This window comes from Arachis ipaensis, chromosome B1 (genome assembly GCF_059453495.1).
Source record: "Arachis ipaensis isolate K30076 ecotype BB chromosome B1, ASM5945349v1, whole genome shotgun sequence".
Lineage (NCBI taxonomy): Eukaryota > Viridiplantae > Streptophyta > Magnoliopsida > Fabales > Fabaceae > Arachis > Arachis ipaensis.
In genome coordinates, this window is record NC_142436.1 from 84,080,689 (window position 1) to 84,102,772 (window position 22,084).

General features: G+C 40.2%; 3 non-coding genes across 3 annotated transcripts; all 3 read left to right on the plus strand.

Annotated features, from left to right (window-relative positions):
- Positions 1-286: 286 nt before the first annotated feature.
- Positions 287-390, plus strand: LOC148577282 (small nucleolar RNA R71). The gene has a single exon (XR_015904633.1). It is a non-coding gene; the product is annotated as a small nucleolar RNA R71 (small nucleolar RNA).
- Positions 391-7,959: 7,569 nt separating this feature from the next.
- LOC148577283 (small nucleolar RNA R71) lies at positions 7,960-8,067 on the plus strand. Its single transcript, XR_015904169.1, has one exon. It is a non-coding gene; the product is annotated as a small nucleolar RNA R71 (small nucleolar RNA).
- Positions 8,068-21,512: 13,445 nt separating this feature from the next.
- LOC148577284 (small nucleolar RNA R71) lies at positions 21,513-21,619 on the plus strand. Its single transcript, XR_015903938.1, has one exon. It is a non-coding gene; the product is annotated as a small nucleolar RNA R71 (small nucleolar RNA).
- The last annotated feature ends 465 nt before the right edge of the window (positions 21,620-22,084 follow it).

Genomic DNA, 22,084 nt, shown 5'->3' on the forward strand with positions numbered 1-22,084 from the left:
TACTCGGTTCATCTCCATCTTCTTGGTGAGGTCAGCTAGCTGCTGGGTAATGAGCTTATTTTGGGCCAACAGAGCATCTACATTGTTTAGCTCCATTACTCCTCTTGTGTTCCCTCTTTCGGAAGCATATAAGTAGTCATTCTCTGCTACTGTTTCAATAACATCTATAGCTTCCTCAATGGTCTTCTTCTTGTTCAAAGATCCTCCAGATGAATGGTCTACGGCCTTCTTTAACTCATAAGAGAGCCCTTCATAGAAAATGTGTAGCTACACCCATTCGTTGAACATGTCAGGTGGACACCTCCATGTTAAGTCCTTGAACCTCTCCCATGCTTCATATAGAGTCTCACCATCTTGTTGCCTGAAAGTTTGGACCTCAGCTCTCAGCCTATTGATTCGTTGAGGAGGGTAAAATCTTGTTAAGAATTTGTTCACCGCGTCTTCCCAAGTTGTCAAGCTTTCCCTTGGAAAAGATTCCAGCCATTTGACTGCCTTGTCCCTGAGTGAGAATGAAAATAAGAGTAGTCTATAGGCGTCAGGATGAACACCATTAGACTTCACTGTGTCACATATTCTCAGGAATGTGGTTAAATGTTGATTGGGGTCTTCTTGAACACTTCCTCCAAACGAACAGTTGTTCTGAACAAGGGTGATGAGCTGTGGTTTAAGTTCGAAGTTGTTGGCATGGATTGTTGGCTTTTGGATGTTACTTCCACAATTGCCTGGGCTTGGATTGATGTAAGAGCCCAAAATTCTTCTATCCTCCCCAGCATGATTTGCTCTACCTCCTCCCCCATGGTTGTGATCTTCTTCTTCATGATGGTTTTTCATCTTGTCTTCCATGTGTGTTTCAAAGAATTCCTCTTCTTCCTCAGCACCAACCACTTTCTTTCCTCTTGCCTCCCTCCTTAATCTAAGGAAGGTCCTCTCAGGTTCAGAATCGAAGGAAGTTGAAGCCCCGCTTCTTCTCCCTGTCATATAACCATCAAGTGCAAGCAAGAAAAGATAGGTGCAGAAAGTATTTGTGTCAGAATTACTGTTAGTTGTGGGTGATGCAATATATCAAACAGTTAGTGGGTTAGCAAACAGAATTGAAAATAACAAAGAAGAACAAAAGAGTAGACGGAGAAGGGAAGAAGTTTAACTAAAACAAAAAGTAAATCACTCAAACAGAAAATGAAATTCACAAAATAAAAATGCTCAATCTAGTGATCTTCCAATTTAATCATTGTTGATGCACAATCAATCCCCGGCAACGGCGCCATAAACTTGATGCACGGAAAACTTGTCTCACAACAAATCTCCCTTCGGCAATTGTACCGAATTTGTCGTCAAGTAAAAACTCACAATAGAGTGAGGTCGAATCCCACAGGGATTGATTGATCAAGCAACTTTAATTAGAAGAATGTTCTAGTTGAGCGAATCCAGAATTTGGGTTGAGAGTTGTAGAAAATAAAATGGCGGGAATGTAAATAACAGAAAAGTAAATGCTAGAATTAAAGGACTGGAAGCAAATGACTGAAAATAAGTTGCAGAATTGTAAATGGGAATGGGGGATTTGCTCATAAAAGTAAATGGCAGAAGTTAAAGAGAATGGGTAAGATCAGAGATGGGGAGTTCATTGGGCTTAGAAGATGCTGCAATTCTCCGGATCAAGTTCATTTTCATCTCTTCCTCAATCAATGCACTCATTGATCTCCTTGGCAATCTTAAGTGATTGAATTACAATTTCTTGCAATTCAATCTCTCAAATCTTGATCAATAGCCAATTCCTTGGTCAATTGCTCATGAGAAAAGATGAAGTATGGTCACTGATTATACCACATGCATTTCCCAAATCAAGTATTAGGAGGGTTATAGTCACATACCCATCCAAACCCAATTTGGTTCAGCATGAGAAAGCATTTCTATCTTGATCTCTTCATTCCTCTTTCAAGGTTCAAAAGAGATCCAAGTTTGAATAGCTTATCTTCCAAGATAACTACTAAATTGGATGAAGATCGAAAGCTTTCAAGTAAAATCAAGAGAAAAGATAGAAGAAGAATAATGAAAATTTGTATTGATCCATCAAATTACAACCGAGCTCCCTAACCCAATGAAAGGGGTTTAGTTGTTCATAGCTCTAGAAAATGAAAACAAAGATGGAGAATACATCATAAAACTAGAAAATGCAGAGAAAGTAAAATACAGAGAGTAGTTCCCTTTTTCCAGCCTCCAGAACTCCTTTTACAATTCAAAGCTACTCCTATATATACTACTCTTCTCAGCTTCTAGTTTACTCTTCAAGTCTTGGGCCTTTGGATCTTGAGTTTGAAGCAGTTCTTTTCTTCATTTGGGCTTGGCTTTACTTGCAGAGAGAAAGTGCTAAGTGGGTGGAGACTTCAGCTCAGGACGTTAGGGGTTGGTGCACGAAATTGTGATCTCCAGGCTCGAACAAATCCTGGTAATGGCTCCAAAGCTTGGTGCTCTGATCTTAATTCATAATTGTCACAACTTCGATACAACTAACCAGCAAGTGCACTGGGTCGTCCAAGTAATACCTTACGTGAGTAAGGGTCGAATCCCACGGAGATTGTTGGTATGAAGCAAGCTATGGTCACCTTGTAAATCTCAGTCAGGCGGATATAAAATAATTATGGAGTTTTCGAATAATAAATAATAGAATAGGGATAGAGATACTTATGTAAATCATTGGTAGGAATTTCAGATAAGCGAATGGAGATGCTTTTCGTTCCTCTGAACCTCTGCTTTCCTGCTATCTTCATCCAGTCAGTCTTACTCCTTTCCATGGCTGGCTGTAAGCAAGGGCATCACCGTTGTCAGTGGCTACATCCCCTCCTCTCAGTGAATAATATGCTCACGCACCCTGTCACGGCACGGCTATTCATCTGTCGGTTCCCGATCATGCTGGAATAGGATTCACCCTCCTTTTGCGTCTGTCACTAATGCCCAACAATCGCGAGTTTGAAGCTCGTCACAGTCATTCAATCATTGAATCCTACTCAGAATACCACAGACAAGGTTTAGACCTTCCGGATTCTCTTGAATGCCGCCATCATTCTAGCTTACGCCACGAAGATTCCGGTTAGGAGATCTAAGAGATATTCATTCTAGCTTAATTCATGTAGAACAGAAGTGTTTGTCAGGCACGCGTTCATAAGGGAGAAGGATGATGAGCGTCACACATAATCATCACCTTCATCACGTTCTTGGGTGCGAATGGATATCTTAGAAGCGAAATAAGAAGAATTGAATAGAAAACAGTAGTACTTTGCATTAATCTTTGAGGAACAGCAGAGCTCCACACCTTAATCTATGGAGTGTAGAAACTCTACCGTTAAAAATACATAAGTGAAGGTCCAGGCATGGCCGAGATGGCCAGCCCCCTAAAATGTGATCAAAGGATCATAAGGTAATCCAAAGATGCCTAATACAATAGTAAGAGGTCCTATTTATAATAAACTAGCTACTAGGGTTTACATGAGTAAGTATTTGATGTATAAATCCACTTCCGGGGCCCACTTGGTGTGTGTTTGGGCTGAGCTTAAGTGTTTCACGTGCAGAGACCATTTGTGGAGTTGAACGCCAGTTTTTGTGCCAGTTTGGGCGTTCAACTCTGGTTTTGGCTCCTTTTCTGGCGCTGGACGCCAGATTTGGGCAGAAGGCTGGCGTTGAACGCCAGTTTACGTCGTCAATTCTTGGCCAAAGTATGGACTATTATATATTGCTGGAAAGCCCTGGATGTCTACTTTCCAACGCAATTAGAAGCGCGCCATTTCGAGTTGTGTAGCTCCAGAAAATCCACTTTGAGTGCAGGGAGGTCAGAATCCAACAGCATCAGCAGTCCTTTTTCAACCTCTGAATCTGATTTCTGCTCAAGTCCCTCAATTTCAGCCAGAAAATACCTGAAATCACAGAAAAACACACAAACTCATAGTAAAGTCCAGAAATGTGAATTTAACATAAAAACTAATGAAAACATCCCTAAAAGTAACTAGATCCTACTAAAAACATACTAAAAACAATGTCAAAAAGCGTATAAATTATCCGCTCATCACAACACCAAACTTAAATTGTTGCTTGTCCCCAAGCAACTGAAAATTAAATAGGATAAAAAGAAGAGAATATACTATAAATTCCAAACTATCAATGAAACATAGTTTCAATCATATGAGCGGGACTTATAGCTTTTTGCCTCTTGAATAGTTTTGGCATCTCACTTTATCCATTGAGGTTCAGAATGATTGGCATCCATAGGAACTCAGAGTTCAGATAGTGTTATTGATTCTCCTAGTTCAGTATGATGATTCTTGAACACAGCTTCTTTATGAGTCTTGGCCGTGGCCCTAAGCACTTTGTTTTCCAGTGTTACCACCAGATACATAAATGCCACAGACACATAATTGGGTGAACCTTTTCAGATTGTGACTCAGCTTTGCTAAAGTCCCCAACTAGAGGTGTCCAGGGTTCTTAAGCACACTCTTTTTTTGCTTTGGACCTTGACTTTAACCGCTCAGTCTCAAGTTTTCACTTGACACCTACACGCCACAAGCACATGGTTAGGGACAGCTTGGTTTAGCCGCTTAGACCAGGATTTTATTCCTTTAGGCCCTCCTATCCACTAATGCTCAAAGCCTTGGGATCCTTTTTATTTGCCCTTGCCTTTTGGTTTTAAGGGTTATTGGCTTTTTCTGCTTGCTTTTTCTTTTTCTTTCTATTTTTTTTTCTATTCTCTTTTTTTTTTTTTCGCCTATATTTTTTTTTTCTTCTTTTTTTTTTTCTGCAAGCTTTGTTATTTTTGCTGCTTTTTCTTGCTTCAAGAATCATTTTTATGATTTTTCAGTTTATCGAATAACATGTCTCCTAGTCATCATTCTTTCAAGAGCCAACATATTTAACATTCTTAAACAACAACTTCAAAAGACATATGCACTGTTCAAGCATACATTCAGAAAACAAGAAGCATTGTCACCACATCAATATAATTAAACTAAGTTCAAGGATAAATTCGAAACTCATGTACTTCTTGTTCTTTTGAATTAAAACATTTTTCATTTTAAGAGAGGTGATGGATTCATAGGACATTCATAACTTTAAGACAAAGTTACTAACTACTAATGATCATGTAATGAAGACACAAACATAGATAAGCACATAACATAGAAAACGAAAAACAGAGAAAGTAAGAACAAGGAATGAGTTCACCTTAGTGATATCCTTGAGCTCTTCTATGTCTCTTCCTTGCCTTGGCTGCTCCTCCTTTATTGCTTTTAGATCTTCTCTGATTTCATGAAGGATGATGGAGTGCTCTTGATGTTCCACCCTTAGTTGCTTCCAATAATTGTGTGGAAGAAAATGTATCCCCTGAGGTATCTCAGGGATCTCTTGATTTGCAGTCAAATGTTCTACCACTGAGCTATAGACCCTTGATGGAAGCTTTTGTCTTCCCTTTCCTCTTTCTAGAGGCTTCTCTGGCCTTAGGTGCCATCAATGGTTATGGAAAAAGGTAAAAAGCTATGCTTTTTACCACACCAAACTTAGAATGTTGCTCGCCCTCGAGCAAAAGAAGAAAGAATAGAAGAAGAAGAGGATATGGAGGAGATGGATGGCTGTGTGTATTCGGCCATATGGGTGGGATTGGGTGGTGAAGAGATGTTGAATTTTTGAAGGTAAGTGGGTTTATGGGTGTAAGTGGTAAATGGAAGACAGAAGGGATGAGTGTTTATTGGGAATAGAGGATGATTGAGAAGAGAGAAGAGAGTGAGTGAAGGTAGGTGGGGATCCTGTGGGGTCCACAGATCCTGGGATGATCCTGTGGGGTCCACAGATCCTGAGGTGTCAAGGCATTTACATCCCTGCACCAATTTAGGCATGTAAAATGCCCTTGCACACAACTCTGGGCGTTCAGCACCAGGTTGGTGCCCATTTTGGGCGTTCAACGCCCCTTTGCTGCCATTTCTGGCGTTGAACGCCAGAACCATGCTTGTTCTGGGCGTTCAGTGCCAGGATGCTCCCATTCTGGGCGTTCAGCGCTAGAACTATGCTCTGTTCTGGCGTTTGAACGCCAGACAGATGCTCCTCCAGGGTGTGATTTTTCTTCTGCTGTTTTTGATTCCGTTTTTGATTTTTTTGTTTATTTTGTGACTCCACATGATCATGAACCTAAGAAAACATGAAAAAACAATAAAAATAAGAATTAGATAAACATTGGGTTGCCTCCCAACAAGCGCTTCTTTAATGTCAATAGCTTTGACAGTGGGCTCTCATGGAGCCTCACAGATGTGCAGAGCTTTGTTGAGACTCTCCAACACCAAACTTAGAGTTTGGATATGGGAGTTCAACACCAAACTTAGAGTTTGGTTGTGGCCTCCCAACACCAAACTTAGAGTTTGACTGTGGGGGTTCTGGTTGACTCTGCTTGGAGAGAAGCTTTTCCTGCTTCCTCTCCATGGTTGCAGAGGGAGATCCTTGAGTTTTGAATACAAGGGAGTTCTCATTCCATTGAAGGAATATTTCACCTCTGTCAACATCAATCACAGCTCTTGCTGTGGCCAGGAAAGGTCTTCCTAGGATGATGGATTCATCCTTTTCCTTTCCAGTATCCAGGACTATGAAATCAGCAGGGATGTAAAGGCCCTCAACCTTTACTAATACATCTTCTACTTGTCCATAAGCCTGTTTTCTAGAGCTGTCTGCCATCTCTAATGAGATTTTAGCAGCTTGCACCCCATAGATTCCCAGTTTCTCTATTACAGAGAGAGGCATGAGGTTTATTCCTGAACCAAGGTCACACAAAGCCTTAAAGACCATGGTGCCTATGGTGCAGGGTATTATGAACTTTCCAGGATCCTGTCTCTTCTGAGGCAATGTCAGTTGATCCAGATCACTTAGTTCATTGATGAACAAGGGAGGTTCAACTTCCCAAGCATCAATGCCAAATAATTTGGCATTCAGCTTCATGATTGCACCAAGAAACTTGGCAGTTTGCTCTTCAGTGACATCCTCATTCTCTTCAGAAGAGGAATACTCATCAGAGCTCATGAAGGGCATAAGGAGGTTCAATGGGATCTCTATAGTTTCTAGATGAGCCTCAGAGTCCTTTGATTCCCCAGAGGGAAGCTCCTTATTGATCACTGGACATCCCAGGAGGTCTTCCTCCTTGGGATTCACGTCCTCTCCTTTCCTCACAGGTTCGGCCATGGCACTTATGTCAATGGCCTTGCACTCTCCTTTTAGGTTCTCTTCTGTATTGCTTGGGAGAGAACTAGGAGGGATTTCAGTGATCCTTTTACTCAGCTGGCCCACTTGTGCTTCCAAATTTCTAATGGAAGACCTTGTTTCATTCATGAAACTTACAGTGGCCTTAGATAGATCAGAGACTAGATTTGCTAAATTAGAAGCGTTTTGTCCAGAGTTCTCTGTCTGTTGCTGAGTTGATGATGGAAAAGGTTCGCTATTGCTAAACCTGTTTCTTCCACCATTGTTAAAGCCTTGTTGAGGCTTCTGATCCTTCCATGAGAAATTTGGATGATTTCTCCATGTTGAGTTATAGGTGTTTCCATAAGGTTCACCTAAGTAATTTACCTCTGCTATTGCAGGGTTCTCAGGATCATAGGCTTCTTCTTCAGAAGATGCCTCTTGAGTACTGTTGGATGCAGCTTGCATTCCATGCAGACTCTGAGAGATCATATTGACTTGTTGAGTCAATATTTTATTCTGAGCCAATATGGCATTCAGAGTATCAATTTCAAGAACTCCCTTCTTCATAGGCGTCCCATTATTCACAGGATTCCTTTCAGAAGTGTACATGAACTGGTTATTAGCAACCATGCCAATGAGTTCTTGAGCTTCTGCAGGTGTTTTCTTTAGGTGAATGGATCCACCTGCAGAAGTGTCCAGTGACATCTTTGATAGCTCAGACAGACCATCATAGAATATATCCAGGATGGTCCATTCTGAAAGCATGTCAGAAGGACACTTTTTGGTCAACTGTTTGTATCTTTCCCAAGCTTCATAGAGAGATTCACCTTCTTTCTGTCTGAAGGTTTGAACATCAGCTCTAAGCTTGCTCAGCTTTTGAGGAGGAAAGTACTTGGCTAAGAAAGCCGTGACCAACTTATCCCAAGAGTTCAGGCTGTCTTTAGGTTGAGAATCCAACCATAATCTAGCTCTGTCTCTTACAGCAAAAGGGAAAAGCATGAGCCTGTAGACTTCAGGATTTACGCCATTAGTCTTAACAGTATCACATATCTGCAAGAATTCAGTTAAGAACTGAAAAGGATCTTCAGATGGAAGTCCATGAAACTTGCAGTTCTGCTGCATCAGAGAAACTAACTGAGGTTTCAGCTCAAAGTTGTTTGCTCCAATGGCAGGAATGGAGATGCTTCTTCCATGTAAATTGGAATTAGGTGCAGTAAAGTCACCAAGCATCCTCCTTTCATTATTATTATTTTCGCCTGCCATCTCCTCTGCCTGTTCGAAAATTTCTGTAAGGTTGTCTCTGGATTGTTGTATTTTAGCTTCTCTTAATTTTCTCTTCAGAGTCCTTTCAGGTTCTGGATCTGCTTCCACAAGAATGTTCTTATCCTTGCTCCTGCTCATATGACAAGGAAGAATGGCCAGAAAAATGATAATAATAATAGAGATCCTTTATACCACAGTATAGGGATCCCTTTGTAAGTAGAAGAAGAGGGGGAGATAAAGGATGTGATGTAAAGGAAGAAACACAACTGTGAGGATTGGAATGTGAGATGAGATGTTAGGATATGAATGAATAAATAGAATGAGATGGGAGAGAAGGAGGGAATTTTCGAAATTTATTTTTGAAAAGGAGTTAGTGATTTTTGAAAATAGTTTTTGAAAAAGTTTAGTATTTTTTTGAAATTTTTTTTTTTGAAATTAAAAATAAAAATAAGATTAATTAGTTAATAAAAAAGAAATTTTTGAAAAAGGGGGAAGATATTTTCGAAAATTGAGAGGGAGAATTAGTTAGGTGGTTTTGAAAAAGTTAAGAAACAAACAAAAAGTTTGTTAGTTAGTTGAAACAAATTTTGAAAAGATAAGAAGTTAGGAGGTTAGAGAAGATATTTTGAAAAAGATAAGATAAGAAGATATTTTTGAAAAGATATGATAGAAATTAGTTTTTGAAAAAGATTTGATTTTTAAAATCACAGTTAATGACTTGATTCATAAGAAATCACAAGATATGATTCTAGAACTTAAAGTTTGAAACTTTCTTAACAAGCAAGTAACAAACTTCAAATTTTTTAATCAAAACATTAATTGTTATTGTTATTTTCGAAAATATGGTATAAAAATAAGAAAAAGATTTTTGAAAAATATTTTTGGAATTTTCGAAAATAACTAAGAATTTTGAAAAAGATTTGATTTTTGAAAAAGATTTTGAAAAAGATAAGATTTTCAAATTGAAAATTTGATTTGACTCATGAGAAACAATTTGATTTTTAAAATTTTTTAAAAAGTCAATCCAAATTTTCGAATTTGATGAGAGAAAAAGGGAAAGATATTTTTTTTGATTTTTGAAATTTTTATGATGCAAGAGAAAAACACTTAAAAGATGCAATGCATGAAATTTTTAGATCAAAACATGTGATGCATGCAAGAATGCTATGAATGTCAAGATGAACACCAAGAACACTTTGAATGTCATGATGAACATCAAGAACATATTTTTGAAAAATTTTTAATGCAAAGAAAACATGCAAGACACCAAACTTAGAATTCTTTAATGCTTAGACACTAAGAATTCAAGAATGTATATGAAAAACATGAAAAGACACAAAACAAAAAATCATCAAGATCAAACAAGAAGACTTACCAAGAACAACTTGAAGATCATGAAGAACACTATGAATGCATGATATTTTCGAAAAAATGCAAGATGCATATGCAAGTGACACCAAACTTATAATGTGACTCAAGACTCAAACAAGAAACAGAAAATATTTTTGATTTTTATGATTTTCTAATTTTTTTGGATTTTTATTTTATATTTTTCGAAAATTAAAAGAAAAATAAGGATTCCAAAATTTTTAATATGAATTCCAGGAATCTTGCCATGTTAGTCTAAAGCTTCAGTCCAGGAATTAGACATGGCTCACTAGCCAGCCAAGCTTTCAATGAAAGCTTCAGTCCAAAACACTAGACATGGCCAATGGCCAGCCAAGCTTCAGCAGGTGATCGTGGATCAACAGCGGGTAGATCAGGAACAGTAGCAGGTGGATTAGCTCCAACTAGCTTGCTCTTGATAACCAATTGCAAGCCTCAGTCCAAATGAATTTAGACATGGCTTTACAGCCAGCCAGGCTGCAACATATAATTACATGGGCTGGAGTGATTAGTTGAATACCAATCCCAAAGTAGTTTGGGTATGGCTTTACAGCCAGATATGATTCAACATATTTCATGAAACACTAGAATTCATTCTTAAAAATTCTGAAGCCATAGAATAATTTATTTTTGAAAACAAATTTTTTTTTTTTTCGAAAACAGATGAGAAATTTTTTGAAAGATTTTTGAAAATATTTTTTTTTTGAAAATAAAATAGAAAGAAAATTACCTAATCTGAGCAACAAGATGAACCGTCAGTTGTCCAAACTCAAACAATCCCTGGCAACGGCGCCAAAAACTTGGTGCTGTTGCCGGATCAAAAGGGAATATGGCATTGATGTTACCGGACCAAAAGCTTGCCGAAGACTTAAACAATCCCCGGCAACGGCGCCAAAAACTTGGTGCACGAAATTGTGATCTCCAGGCTCAAACAAATCCTGGTAATGGCTCCAAAGCTTGGTGCTCTGATCTTAATTCATAATTGTCACAACTTCGATACAACTAACCAGCAAGTGCACTGGGTCGTCCAAGTAATACCTTACGTGAGTAAGGGTCGAATCCCACGGAGATTGTTGGTATGAAGCAAGCTATGGTCACCTTGTAATTTTCAGTCAGGCGGATATAAAATAATTATGGAGTTTTCGAATAATAAATAATAGAATAGGGATAGAGATACTTATGTAAATCATTGGTAGGAATTTCAGATAAGCGAATGGAGATGCTTTTCGTTCCTCTGAAACTCTGCTTTCCTGCTATCTTCATCCAGTCAGTCTTACTCCTTTCCATGGCTGGCTGTATGCAAGGGCATCACCGTTGTCAGTGGCTACATCCCCTCCTCTCAGTGAATAATATGCTCACGCACCCTGTCACGGCACGGCTATTCATCTGTCAGTTCCCGATCATGCTGGAATAGGATTCACCCTCCTTTTGCGTCTGTCACTAACGCCCAACAATCGCGAGTTTGAAGCTCGTCACAGTCATTCAATCATTGAATCCTACTCAGAATACCACAGACAAGGTTTAGACCTTCCGGATTCTCTTGAATGCCGCCATCATTCTAGCTTACGCCACGAAGATTCCGGTTAGGAGATCTAAGAGATATTCATTCTAGCTTAATTCATGTAGAACAGAAGTGTTTGTCAGGCACGCGTTCATAAGGGAGAAGGATGATGAGCGTCACACATAATCATCACCTTCATCACGTTCTTGGGTGCGAATGGATATCTTAGAAGCGAAATAAGAAGAATTGAATAGAAAACAGTAGTACTTTGCATTAATCTTTGAGGAACAGCAGAGCTCCACACCTTAATCTATGGAGTGTAGAAACTCTACCGTTAAAAATACATAAGTGAAGGTCCAGGCATGGCCGAGATGGCCAGCCCCCTAAAACGTGATCAAAGGATCATAAGGTAATCCAATGATGCCTAATACAATAGTAAGAGGTCCTATTTATAATAAACTAGCTACTAGGGTTTACATGAGTAAGTATTTGATGTATAAATCCACTTCCGGGGCCCACTTGGTGTGTGTTTGGGCTGAGCTTAAGTGTTGCACGTGCAGAGGCCATTTGTGGAGTTGAACGCCAGTTTTTGTGCCAGTTTGGGCGTTCAACTCTGGTTTTGGCTCCTTTTCTGGCGCTGGACGCCAGATTTGGGCAGAAGGCTGGCGTTGAACGCCAGTTTACGTCATCAATTCTTGGCCAAAGTATGGACTATTATATATTGCTGGAAAGCCCTGGATGTCTACTTTCCAACGCAATTGGAAGCGCGCCATTTCGAGTTCTGTAGCTCCAGAAAATCCACTTTGAGTGCAGGGAGGTCAGAATCCAACAACATCAGCAGTCCTTTTTCAACCTCTGAATCTGATTTCTGCTCAAGTCCCTCAATTTCAGCCAGAAAATACCTGAAATCACAGAAAAACACACAAACTCATAGTAAAGTCCAGAAATGTGAATTTAACATAAAAACTAATGAAAACATCCCTAAAAGTAACTAGATCCTACTAAAAACATACTAAAAACAATGTCAAAAAGCGTATAAATTATCCGCTCATCAGGGGTGTTAACATTTAGTGAAAGTATAAATTCGAGAACGTTAGTGACACTTAATATTTTCACTAACGTTCCAATGTACCCCTTTGCCTCACGTTAGAGCCCACGTTAACTATGTTAACGTGGCTTCTAACGTGGCCTTGCCAAACTTCGAGAACGTTAGCGACACTCAACATTGACTAACGTTCCAGTGTGCCCCTTTTTGCTTCACGTTAAAGCTCCACGTTAACTAGGTTAACGTGGCTTCTAACATGGCCTTGCCAACTTTCGAGAACGTTAGTGACACTCAACATTGTCACTAACGTTCCAATGTGCCCCTAGATCTCACGTTAGAGTCCATGTTAACTAGGTTAACGTGGCTTCTAATGTGGCCATTCTTAGCCATCCCAACGTTAGTGACAATGTTGAGTGTCACTAACGTTGGCTCATCATTCATTCCTCATCGTTAGCTTCCACGTTAACTAAGTTAACGTGGAAGTTAACGTGGCTCCTTGGGGGGTTGTGTGGTTGCTTCCAACGTTAGTGACAATGTTGAGTGTCACTAACGTTGGCGACAACTCTCACTTCTTACGTTAGCTCCCACGTTAACCAAGTTAACGTGGGAGTTAACGTGGTGTGTTGCATCCTTAGGCCAACGTTAGTGACAATGTTGAATGTCACTAACGTTGGCTTCTCTTCCCCCTTTAACGTTAGAGGCCACGTTAACTAGGTTAACGTGGGCTCTAACGTGGCCACTCATGAGTGTTTGCCAACGTTAGTGACAATGTTAAGTGTCACTAACGGTAGCTCAACTTCCCTTTTCCACGTTAGAGTTCACGTTAACCTATGATATCCTATTTCCTCATGAAATAATGTAAAATGCACAATGTATGCTTGAGTCAAGGTGTAAGTGAATATCTACCCAAAACTAGCTTATTTCCTAAGGAAATGCATGAAACTATCCTAAAAACAGTAAAGAAAAGGTCAGTGAAACTGGCCAAGATGCCCTGGCATCACTTTTCGGTGGTTGTGTAATTCTTCTCTGCGTCATTTAGAACACGACTGGCATAGTAAATAACGTGCAGAAGGTTGTTATGCCTTTGTCCCAACACTGCACGTATGGCATGGTCATTGGCATCACACATTAATTCGAATAGTAATGTCCAGTCAGGTGCAAAGATGACTGGTGCTGTGACCAGCTTGGCTTTCAGGGTCTCAAATGCTTGCAGACACTCTGTGTCAAACACAAATGGCGTGTCAGTAGCTAGCAGGTTGCTTAGAGGTTTTGCAATTTTTGAAAAATCCTTTATGAACCTCCTATAGAATCCTGCATGCCCCAGAAATCTTTTGATTGCCTTAACATTGGCAGGTGGTGGTAATTTCTCAATTACCTCTACCTTGGCTTGATCCACCTCTATCCCGTTACTTGAAATTTTGTGCCCAAGGACAATTCCTCAGTCACCATAAAGTGACATTTTTCCCAGTTTAAGACCAGTTTAGTCTCTTGGCACCTTTTCAGGACAAGTGCTAGATGATCAAGACAGGAGCTGAATGAGTCTCCAAATACTGAGAAGTCATCCATGAAGACTTCCAGGAACTTCTCTACCATATCAGAGAAGATAGAGAGCATGCACCTCTGAAAGGTTGCAGGTGCATTGCACAGACCAAAAGGCATTCTTCTGTAAGCAAATACTCCAGATGGACATGTGAATGCTGTTTTCTCTTAGTCTTGAGGATCCACTGCAATTTGGTTGTAGCCTGGATAGGCATCCAAAAAGTAGTAGTATTCATGGCCTGCTAGTCACTCTAGCATCTGGTCTATGAATGGTAAAGGAAAATGATCCTTTCTGGTGGCTGTATTGAGCCTTCTATAGTCAATACACATACGCCACCCTGTAACTGTTCTTATGGGAACCAGTTCATTCTTTTCATTATGAACCACTGTCATGCCTCCCTTCTTGGGGACAACTATGATAGGGCTCACCCAAGGGCTATCAGAAATAGGATAAATAATCCCAGCCTCTAGTAACTTAGTGACCTCTCTCTGCACCACTTCCTTCATGGCTGGATTTAGCTGCCTCTGTGGTTGAACCACTGGCTTAGCATCATCCTCCAATAGGATCTTGTGCATGCATATTGCTGGGCTAATGCCCTTAAGATCACTTATGGACCACCCAAGAGCTGTCTTGTGTGTCCTTAGCACTTGAATTAGTGCTTTCTCTTCCTGTGGATTTAAAGCAGAGCTTATGATCACTGGAAAAGTGTCACCCTCTCCCAGAAATGCATATTTCAGGGATGGTGGTAGTGGTTTGAACTCTGGTTTAGGAGGTTTTTCCTCTTCCTTAGGGATTTTTAGAGGTTCTTTTATTTCCTCTGGTTCCTCCAAATCAGGCTTAACATCTTTAAAGATGTCCTCTAGCTCTGATTCAAGACTCTCATTCATATTGATCTCTTCCACCAAAGAGTCATTAATATCAGTGCTCATGCAGTCATTTGATGTGTCTGGATGCTGCATAGCTGGTATGCGAAATTGTTACTCAGAGGTTGTAAAATTTGTTGTTCGTTCTCTCCTTGCCAATGGCGCCAACAAACTGGTGCACAATACCATGGTCCAAACATAACTTCACAACTTCGCACAACTAACCAGCAAGTGCACTGGGTCGTCCAAGTAATAAAACCTTACGTGAGTAAGGGGTCGATCCCACGGAGATTGTTGGTATGAAGCAAGCTATGGTCACCTTGTAAATCTCAGTCAGGCGGATATCAAATGGTTATAGTATTTTCGAATAATAATAATAAATAAACAGAAAATAAAGATAGAAATACTTATGTAATTCATTGGTGAGAATTTCAGATAAGCGTATAGAGATGCTTTCGTTCCTCTGAATCTCTGCTTTCCCACTGTCTTCATCTAATCAGTCTTACTCCTCTCCATGGCAAGCTTTCTGTAAGGGCATCACCGTTGTCAATGGCTACATCCCATCCTCTCTGTGAAAATGGTCGCCCAGCACTCGCGAGTTTGAAGTTCGTCACAGCCATCCCTTCCCATATCCTACTCGGAATACCACAGACAAGGTTTAGACTTTCCGGATCTAAGGAATGGCCATCCATGGGTTCTAACTTATACCATGAAGATACTAATAACTCGGACTTGGTCTCCTGTATTAGATATCTAAGAGATATTCATTCAAGCTTGTTTGCATGTAGAACGGAAGTGTTTGTCAGGAACGCGTTCATGAGTGAGAATGATGATGAGCGTCACATAATCATCACATTCATCATGTTCTTGGGAACGAATGGATATCTTAGAGGCGGAATAAGTTGAATTGAATAGAAAAACCGTAGTACTTTGTATTAAATCATGAGGAACAGTAGAGCTCCACACCTTAATCTATGGAGTGCAGAAACTCTACCATTTGAAAATACATAAGTGATAATGGTCCAGGCATGGCCGAATGGCCAGCCCCCATGAAAGTCTAAGATAGCATAAAACTGATCAAAGATCTTTAATACAATAGTGAAAAGTCCTATTTATACTAAACTAGTTACTAGGGTTTACAGAAGTAAGTAATTGATGCATAAATCCACTTCCGGTGCCCACTTGGTGTGTGCTTTGGCTGAGCTTGAAGTTTACACGTGGAGAGGTCATTTTTGGAGTTGAACACCAAGTTGTAACGTGTTTTTGGCGTTCAACTCTGGTTCGTGACGTGTTTTCTGGCGTTTAACTCCAGACTGCAACGTAGAACTGGCGTTCAATGCCCTTTTGCGTCATCTAAACTCGGGAAAAGTATAGACTATTATATGTTGCTGGAAAGCCCTAGATGTCTACTTTCCAACGCAATTGGAAGTGCAGCATTTTGAGTTTTGTAGCTCCAGAAAATCCTCTTTGAGTGCAGGGAGGTCAAAATCCAACAACATCAGCAGTCCTTCTTCAACCTCTGAATCTGATTTTTGCTCAAGTCCCTCAATTTTAGCCAGAAAATACCTGAAATCACAGAAAAACACACAAACTCATAGTAAAGTCCAGAAATGTAAATTTAACATAAAAACTAATAAAAACATCCCTAAAAGTAACTAGATCCTACTAAAAACATACTAAAAACAATGCCAAAAAGCGTATAAATTATCCGTTCATCACAACACCAAACTTAAATTGTTGCTTGTCCCCAAGCAACTGAAAATCAAATAGGATAAAAAGAAGAGAATATACTATAAATTCCAAACTATCAATGAAACATAGCTCCAATCAGATGAGCGGGACTTGTAGCTTTTTGCCTCTTGAATAGTTTTGGCATCTCACTTTATCCATTGAAGTTCAGAATGATTGGCATCTATAGGAACTCAAAGTTTAGATAGTGTTATTGATTCTCCTAGTTCAGTATGTTGATTCTTGAACACAGCTACTTTATAAGTCTTGGCCTTGGCCCTAAGCACTTTGTTTTCCAGTATTACCACCGGATACATAAATGCCACAGACACATAATTGGGTGAACCTTTTTAGATTGTGACTCAGCTTTGCTAAAGTCCCCAATTAGAGGTGTCCAGGGTTCTTAAGCACACTCTTTTTTTGCTTTGGACTTTGACTTTAACCGCTCAGTCTAAAGTTTTCACTTGATACCTTCACGCCACAAGCACATGGTTAGGGACAGCTTGGTTTAGCCGCTTAGGCCAGGATTTTATTCCTTTAGGCCCTCCTATCCACTGATGCTCAAACCCTTGGGATCCATCTTATTACCCTTGCCTTTTGGTTTTACGGGCTATTGGCTTTTTGCTCTTGCCTTTTGGTTTTAAGAGCTTTTGGCTTTTTCTGCTTGCTTTTTCTCTTTTTTTTTTCTATTTTTTTTTTCGCTATTTTTTTTTTCTTCAAGCTTTTGTATTCACTACTTTTTCTTGCTTCAAGAATTATTTTTATGATTTTTCAGATTATCAAATAACATGTCTCCTTGTCATCATTCTTTCAAGAGCCAACATATTTAACATTCTTAAACAACAACTTCAAAAGACATATGCACTGTTCAAGCATTCATTCAGAAAACAAAAAGTATTGTCACCACATCAATATAATTAAACTAAGTTCAAGGATAAATTCGAAACTCATGTACTTCTTGTTCTTTTGAATTAAAAACATTTTTCATTTAAGAGAGGTGATGGATTCATATTCACTACTTTAAGGCATAGACACTTAGACACTAATGATCATGTAATAAAGACACAAACAAAGATAAACATTTAACATAAGAAAACGAAAAATAGAAAATTTAAGAACAAGGAATGAGTCCACCTTAGTGATGGTGGTGTTTCCTTCTTGAGGAACCAATGATGTCCTTGAGCTCTTCTATGTCTCTTCCTTGTCTTTGTTGCTCCTCCCTCATTGCTCTTTGATCTTCTCTAATTTCATGAAGGATGATGGAGTGCTCTTGATGTTCCACCCTTAATTGTCCCATGTTGGAACTTAGTTCTCCTAGGGAGGTGTTGATTTGCTCCCAAAAATTCTGTGGAGGAAAGTGCATCCCTTGAGGTATCTCAGGGATTTCTTGATGATGAGCTTCCTCACATGTTTCTTGAGCTCCATGAGTGGGCTCTCTTGTTTGCTCCATCCTTTTCTTAGTGATGGGCTTCTCTTCCTCAATGGGAATGTCTCCTTCTATGAAAGCTCCAGCTGAGTAACATAGATGGCAAATAAGATGAGAGAAAGCTAGCCTTGCCAAGAGGGAGGGCTTTTCGGCTATTTTGTAGAGTTCAAGGGAGATGACTTCATGAACTTCTACTTCCTCTCTAATCATGATGCTATGAATCATGATGGCTCGATCCACAGTAACTTCAGATCGGTTGCTAGTGGGAATGATGGAGCGTTGGATGAACTCCAACCATCCTCTAGCCACAGGCTTGAGGTCCAGTCTTCTAAGTTGAACTGGTTTGTATTTTGAGTCAATCTTCCATTGAACTCCTTCCACACATATGTCCATGAAGACTTGGTCCAACCTTTGATCACAGTTACCCTTCTAGTGTAGGGGCGTGCATCTCCTGGCATCATAGGCAAGTCAAACGCCTACCTCACATTTTCCGGACTAAATTCTAAGTATTTCCCCCGAACCATGGTGAGATAATTCTTTGGGTTCGGGTTCTTACTTTGATCATGGTTCCTAGTGATCCATGCATTAGCATAGAACTCTTGAACCATTAGAATTCTGACTTGTTGGATGGGTTTTGTTAGAACTTCCCAACCTCTTCTTTGGATTTCATGTCGGATTTCCGGATACTCATTTCTCTTGAGTTTGAAAGGGACCTCGGGGATCACCTTCTTCTTGGCCACAACATCATAGAAGTGGTCTTGATGGGCTTTGGAGATGAATCTTTCCATCTCCCATGACTCGGAGGTGGAAGCTTTTGTCTTTCCTTTCCCTTTTTTAGAGGATTCTCTGGTCTTAGGTGCCATGGTAATGGAAAAACAAAAAGCTTTATGCTTTTACCACACCAAACTTAGAATATTGCTCGCCCTCGAGCAAGAAAAGAAAGAATAGATGAAGAAGAAGAAGAAATTGAGGAGAGGGAGAGAGAGATGTGTTTCGGCTAAGAAGAGGAGGAGGGGGTTGTGTTATGTGAAATTGTAGAAGAATGGAGGGGTTTATATCGTGAAGGGAGAGGGGTTAGGTTCGGCCATTTAGGGAGGGTTTGGGTGGGAAAGTGATTTTGAATTTTGGAGGTAGGTGGGGTTTATGAGGTAGGTTTATGGGGAAGAGTGAATGGATGTGAGTAGTGAAGGGGTAGTAGGGAAGAGAGCTTGATGTGATTGGTGAAGGGTTTTGGGGAAAGGTGTTTATTGGGAAGAGAGGATGAATGAGAAGAGGAAAGAGTATGATTGGAGGTAGGTGGGGATCCTGTAGGGTCCACAGATGCTGAGATGATCCTGTGGGGTCCACAGATCCTGAGGTGTCAAGGATTTGCATCCCTGCACCAATTAGGCATGTAAAATGCCTTTGCATGCAATTCTGGCGTTTAAACGCCGAATTGATGCTTGTTCTGGGCGTTCAGCGCCCAGATGCAGCATGTTTCTGGCGTTGAACGCCAGTTCTATGCTTGTTTCTGGCATTCAGCGCCAGCTTTCCTCAGTGTGCATTCCTGGCATCTAAACGCCAGGATGCTGCTTGTTTTGGGCGTTCAACGCCAGATCCATGCTCTGTTCTGGCGTTGAACGCCAGCCAGATGCTCCTTACTGGCGTTTAAACGCCAGTAAGTCCTTCCTCCAGGGTGTGATTTTTTTCTGCTATTTTTGATTCTGTTTTTAATTTTTCTATTTATTTTGTGACTCCACATGATCATGAACCTAATAAAACATGAAAGAACAATAAAATAAAAATAAAATTAGATAAAAAATTGGGTTGCCTCCCAACAAGCGCTTCTTTAATGTCAATAGCTTGATAGTGGGCTCTCATGGAGCCACACAGGTGATCAGGTCAATTTATAGACTTCCAACACCAAACTTAGAGTTTGGATATGGGAATACAACACCAAACTTAGAGTTTGGCTGAGGCCTCCCAACACCAAACTTAGAGTTTGACTGTGGGGGCTTTAGTTGACTCTGTACTGAGAGAAGCTTATTGTGCCTCTTTTCCATGTTTACAGAAGGATGACCTTGAGTTTTAAACACAAGGGAGTCCTCATTCAATTGAAGGACTAGTAAACCCCTGTTAACATTAATCACAGCTCTTGCTGTGGCTACGAAGGGTCTTCCAAGAATGATGGATTCATCATCATCCTTCCCATCAGTATCTAGGATTATGAAATCAGCAGGGATGTAAAGGCCTTCAACCTTTACTAATATGTCGTCTACTTGTCCACAAGCCTATTTTCTGGAATTGTCTGCCATCTCTAATGAGATTTTAGCAGCTTGTACCTCAAAGATTCCCAGTTTCTCCATTACAGAGAGTGGCATGAGGTTTATTCCTGACCCCAGGTCACATAGAGCCTTCTCAAAGGTCATGGTGCCTATGGTACAAGGTATTAGGAACTTTCCAGGATCCTGTTTCTTCTGAGGCAATCTCAGTTGATCCAATGCATTTAATTCATTGGTGAACAGGGGAGGTTCATCTCCTCAAGTCTCTTTACCAAATAAATTGGCATTCAGCTTCATGATTGCACCAAGGAACTTGGCAACTTGCTTTTCAGTAACATCTTCATTCTCTTCAGAAGAAGAATACTCATCAGAGCTCACGAAGGGCGTAAAGAGGTTTAATGGGATCTCTATGGTCTCTAGATGAGCCTCAGAGTCCTTTGGTTCCTCAGAGGAAAACTCCTTATTGATCACTGGACGTCCCAGGAGGTCTTCCTCCTTGGGATTCACGTCCTCCTCCTCTCTTGTCGGTTCGGCCATGATAGTCAATTCAATGGCCTTGCACTCTCCTTTTGGATTTTCTTCTGTATTACTTGGGAGAGCACTAGGAGGAGTTTCAGTGATCTTCTTACTCAGCTGGCCCACTTGTGCCTCCAAATTTCTAATTGAGGACCTTGTTTCATTCATGAAACTTACAGTGGCCTTGGACAGATCAGAGACTAAGTTTGCTAAATTAGAGGTATTTTGTTCAGAGTTCTCTGTCTGTTGCTGAGAAGATGATGGAAAAGGTTTACTATTGTTAAACCTGTTTCTTCCACCATTATTAAAGCCTTGTTGAGGCTTTTGTTGATCCTTCCATGAGAGATTTGGGTGATTTCTCCATGAGGGATTATAGGTGTTTCCATATGGTTCACCCATGTAATTCACCTCTGCTATTACAGGGTTCTCAGGATCATAAGCCTCTTCTTCAGCAGATGCCTCTTGAGTACTGTTGGATGCAGCTTGCATTCCATTCAGACTCTGAGAAATCATATTAACTTGCTGAGTCAATATTTTATTCTGAGCCAATATGGCATTCAGAGTATCAATTTCAAGAACTCCCTTCTTCTGAGGCGTCCCATTACTCACAGGATTTGTCTCAGAAGTGTACATGAACTGGTTATTAGCAACCATGTCAATGAGTTCTTGAGCTTCTGCAGGCGTTTTCTTTAGGTGAATGGATCCACCTGCAGAAGTATCTAATGACATCTTAGCTAATTCAGACAGACCATCATAGAATATATCCAGGATGGTCCATTCTGAAAGCATGTCAGAAGGACACTTTTTGGTCAGTTCCTTGTATCTCTCTCAAGCTTCATAGAGGGATTCACCTTCTTTCTTCTGAAGGTTTGAACATCCACTCTAAGCTTACTCAGCTTTTGAGGAGGAAAGAACTTGGCTAAGAAAGCCTTGACCAGCTTATCCCAAGAGTTCAGGCTATCCTTAGGTTGAGAGTCCAACCATATTCTAGCTCTGTCTCTCACAGTAAAAGGGAAAAGCATGAGCCTGTAGACTTCAGGATCTACTCCATTAGTCTTAACAGTATCACAAATCTGCAAGAACTCAGTTAAAAACTGAAAAGGATCTTCAGATGGAAGTCCATGAAACTTGCAGTTTTGTTGCATCAGAGCAACTAGTTGAGGCTTAAGCTCAAAATTGTTTGCTCCAATGGTAGGGATGGAGATGCTTCTTCCATGTAAATTGGAATTAGGTGCAGTAAAGTCACTAAGCATCCTCCTTGCATTATTATTATTTTCGGCTGCCATCTCCTCTTCCTTTTCAAAAATTTCTGTAAGGTTGTCTCTGGATTGTTGTAATTTAGCTTCTCTTAGTTT